Here is a 4,584-nt window from a genome sequence, read left to right on the forward strand (position 1 = left end):
CAGGGTTTCACCATGTTGGCCAGGATGGTCTCGATCTCTTGACCTTATGATCCACCCGCCTCGGCCTCCCAAAGTGCTGGGATTACAGGCGTGAGCCACCGCGCCCAGCCTCATCCCAAATTCTTTCTTGCTCAAGATCTGAGAACCCTCTCTTGGGGTCTGGTTCGGGACCCTTTCCAGTAACAGCTCCACAGACATCATCAGATGGTTTAATTTTGCCAATCTGATGGTAATCAATGTCTTCTCCTTGCCTGATTACTGTGAGGTTGTTTATCTTTTCTTATACTTTTTGGCCATTTACATTTCTTTTTCTGTGGATTCCCCACCATCTTTGTGTATTTTTAGGAATTGATCCATCCCATCCGCATTGATATATGTGCAATGCCAATTTTGTCATACATCAAGTTTTCATACACACATAGGTCTTTGTCGGGGGGGCCTTCTATCATGTTGAACTAATATACTTGATCACATCTGTTCCAATACCAGTATCTTCATTATTATGTCTTTATAATAAGCCTTCCTATGATGTAGGACAAGTCCCCTCCTACCCTATCCACCTTCAACCTTCTAGGATTTTGAATGGAATTGCTTTGAATCTATAGCTTCATTGGGTGAGAACTGAGGGGTTTTTTTTGTTTGTTTTTTTGTTTTTGTTTTTTTAATAATATTGAGTCTTCTATCTAAGACCATGTTTTGCTTTTCCATTTCTTTGGATTTTCTTTAATGCTTTTCAGTAAGGGTTTGTAATTTTTCACTTCACAATATAGCTTGGAGATTGTTCCAGATCACATATAGAGAGCTGTTTATTCTCTAAAGAGCTTCATGGTGTTTCCCTGTGTGGAATTTATTTTACCAGGCCCCTAATGATATCCTTTGAGGATATCTATGATCTTTTTATACTACAACAATGCTTCAGAGGATATCCTTGAACTTAGTTATTTGACCACCATTCTAAATTTATCTGTAGGAGAAACTCCTAGAAGAAAGATTACTGGGTCAAAGGGTATTTGCACACTGTGAGCGAACACACCCTCCCTTCCAGAGAGGCTGTGCCATAAAATCACTCTCCTTAAGGTCAACAAATACAATCAGGCTTTCATTGGATTTCCATTCTCCTTGTCTTCTTTGCATCATCAGAGACTTCACCATAGCCTCCTTTTGGAAATTCTCTTTAGTTTCTGTGGCTCTGCATAAAGGACAAGACATTCTTTATTAAACCATTCGTTCATGTGTTGGCTTATGCATTTACTCACTCATTTCATAGTTAAGTGCTTGGAACTGGGGAGTCCACCAGGGGGCCCTCCTATCTTATTTATCAAGTAAAATATTGCCTAATTGTTCAGTATATGCCTGTCTCCATGTAACTGAAAGCATTCATTGCCAAAACAGGAGAGTAAATGTTCAGAGTTGGGGAAACTGAGGCATAGGGAAATTAACTGGCTTGATAGAGTGCAAGACACACGTGTACATGGCCTCAGGGGAGACTTCTGTGGAAAGGCATGGCTTCCTCGGAGAGGGAACGCCCTTGCCCTCCTGGTTTTCTGCAGGTGTGAGGACCATAAAGAAACCTATTCACCTGGTCTGTCCTTGCAGCTGCCAGTCCTGATCTCCACCTGTCCCGAGCTGCTCAGAACGTGGGCAGCACCATCCAGGAGCCACAAGCATGGGCCAATGGCCAGGGAGGCTGGATCTGTCTGCCAAGTTTCCACTTTTCCATCTTTGCAGCTTCTTCGAAGCTCTGTGGAGACTCTCCCCACTCCCACCCCTTGGCAGTGGGACGTCATCATCGGAGCCGGCTGGTCGCTAGCCCTGGGAACAGAATTCAAAGTTTGCAATACCAATCTCTGCCCTTGTGGGATGACTGGGCAGCCCGACCCAAAATAGTTGGGAAAGGCGGGATGTTAGGGCCGCGGTGGGAAAAATCACAGTGCTGCTAATGACATGCTGTGCTTATCTGGAACTGAGCGTCTTGCAGACTTTAACCGAGGTCACATTGCTTTTTCCAGCAATAACTAAACAGACCCAGCGAGTGGTGGTGACAGGCCCAGGGAGAGAGAAAGAATTACCAAATCGGGGAGGGCACAGGCCATGCTGCCTCCCCTGCCAGGCATTCCAGGAAATACTTCTTCCCGTTTTAGGACCTACCCGTGACTGAGAATATGGGAATTTGGGAATATTCAGGAAGCCTTTAGGGGTTTTGATCCAGACACCCTTGTGTAGATGTGAGCTCCTAGGGAGTTTTAGGATGGGTTTGGGGGGCTAAGAGAGAGACCTTGGGGAGGGGACTCAGTCTTTCTGGAAGGTGGCTTTGACTTCTGACCCGCAATCTCAGGTCTGATGAAGTCCCCCAGGGCTGGTTTTTGTTTTTGAAATCTGTTGTTGTTGTTGCCCAACAGGGAAGGATTTTGCCAAAGAGAAAACACTCTGCCTTTTGTTGCTTGGGGGCGCCTAAGGCTGGGATGGAAGAAAATCAGCCACTCTACAAGGACATCTCTTGCTTGCCAAAGTTTCCATCTTTCCTACTCACAATTACAAAGCAGAGGTGAAGTTGATGACAAAGAGCATTAGGAACCTGGGATTTTTATTTTTTCCTATATTTGATTTTTTCCTATTTGGGATTTTTTTTTTTTTCCATTTTATTGAGGACTAGCTTGTATTCTCTGGGAGCTGGCCTTGTGAGTCTTTGCCCATCGCCTGCTGCCTTGAGTTGTGAGCCAAGATGGCGGCACCTAACATGTGCTCAGACCTCAACTCCTATTCTTTGGAATTTCCCAGGCCTCCGAGCCTTGGGTCTCACACAATATCTTGGGAAACCCCAGACTCTCTGTGTTACATTTGATACCACTCCTCCCTATCCCCAGTTTCTGCCTCAAGGAAAATGAGTAATCTCTTTTCTAATCTCCTCCTTCCCTCCTCTTCCCAAGAGGGAAGGAAGATTATACTTGTAATAATTGTAGTTGCAATAAACACTGTGTCTGCTCCACCAACCTTTTTATTAATCATGTGAGAAACTATAGGTTCACAGTCACTTCTCCCAAATCCCTGAAATGCAAAAACTCTGAAAACTTAGTTTTCCTCTAAATTTGACACACACAAATTTGACAGAACAATGTGACTTGAACTGTCCGGAGACTGTGGATGGTTTGCCTTCATCCCACTGCAGAATATTCAAGTGTTTGATGAAGGGGTGCCGCCCAAAACCCACTGGGTAAGATGCTCTGTGGGATATTTGCACCTGACTCTGAACACATCTGACCTCCTTGGCTCCAGATAAGAGACCCTGGACCTATCTCTGCTTTATAGATAAGGAAACTAAGGCCCGCTGAAGTTTGGTGGCATCCCCAGGCTGCCTCAAGGTAAGTCAGAGCCAGGACAAGGCCTCCTAGTAGGATGAGCCAGGTGCAGCTGAAAGAGAGGACCAGCCTTCTTTCTACAACTCAGCTGTCTTTGTACAACTTTGCACTATATTGGGCCTCTGAGTTCTGTCTTGGAATTATGTTAAAGATAACTGTTTTCCAGTTCTTCAACACCAAAGCCATCTTGGATGGGGTAAAGAGAAAGAATAAATCTCCCATCATCCATAACTTTTATTTTTTTTGAGATGGGGGTCTTGCTCTGTTGCCCAGGCTGGAGTGCAATGCCACGATCAGCGCTTACTGCAGCCTTGACTGCCTGGGCTCAAGGGATCCTCACACCTCAGCCTCCTGAGTAGCTGGGACTACAGGTGTGTGCTGCCAAGCCCAGCTAATTGTTTTATATTTTGTAGAGACAGGGTCTCACTATGTTGCCCAGGCTGGTTTCAAACTCCTGGGCTCAAGTGATCCTCCCACCTCAGCCTCCCAAAGTGCTGGCATTACAGGTGTGAGCCACCACACCCAGCCCATCATCCGCATCTCTTTCTCTTTTGAGTTGTGTGTCCAGCTTTGTGAATTCTGGTCTCTGTCCAGGACTTCCCTTAGTCTGAGGCTCCCAGGCAGGGCAATAAGGAGCCTTCTTTTTTTTATTTTTTATTTTTACTTTTTTTTTTTTTTGGAGATGGAGTCTCGCTCTGTTGCCCAGGCTGGAGTGCAGTGGTGCGATCTCGGCTCACTTGCAACCTCCAGCTCCTGGTTCAAGTGATTCTCCTGCCTCAGCCTCCCAAGTAGCTGGGATTACAGGTGCTCACCACCACATGCCCAGCTAATTTTTGTATTTTTAGTAGAGATGGGGTTTCACCATATTGGCCAGGATGGTCTCGATCTCCTGACCATGTAATCCGCCCACCTCAGCCTCCCAAAGTGCTGGAATTACAGGCATGAGCCACTGTGCCCGGCAACAAGGAGCCTTCTCATTGCATTGAGGGAGTCCTTAGCTCATAAGAGTTCTAGAAAGGCCCAGATTCTCTGAAATATGGACGAAGGTCTCATAAGGGCTGCAAAAAATACTGTTGTTTTCTCTGGTATCCCTGCACCAAGGGCTATTTGAGGACAGAGTAACTAAGGAAGGGTCAATCCATGTGCTAGGCCTTGCTCCTGGTGACTGGGAAACTTCCTCATGTCACTTACAGGAATGGAGACAAGCTTATCTCTGGCTTTTCCTGTA

General features: G+C 45.7%; 1 long non-coding RNA gene across 1 annotated transcript; it reads right to left on the minus strand.

The window, feature by feature from the left end:
• Positions 1 to 788: 788 nt before the first annotated feature.
• On the minus strand, positions 789 to 1,741 carry LOC112609784. Its single transcript, XR_003116240.1, has 2 exons — positions 1,580 to 1,741; positions 789 to 1,189 (listed from the first exon to the last, which is right to left on the minus strand). It is a non-coding gene; the product is annotated as an uncharacterized LOC112609784 (long non-coding RNA).
• Between the last annotated feature and the right edge of the window lie 2,843 nt (positions 1,742 to 4,584).

The sequence above is a fragment of the Theropithecus gelada genome, chromosome 16 (assembly GCF_003255815.1).
Source record: "Theropithecus gelada isolate Dixy chromosome 16, Tgel_1.0, whole genome shotgun sequence".
Lineage (NCBI taxonomy): Eukaryota > Metazoa > Chordata > Mammalia > Primates > Cercopithecidae > Theropithecus > Theropithecus gelada.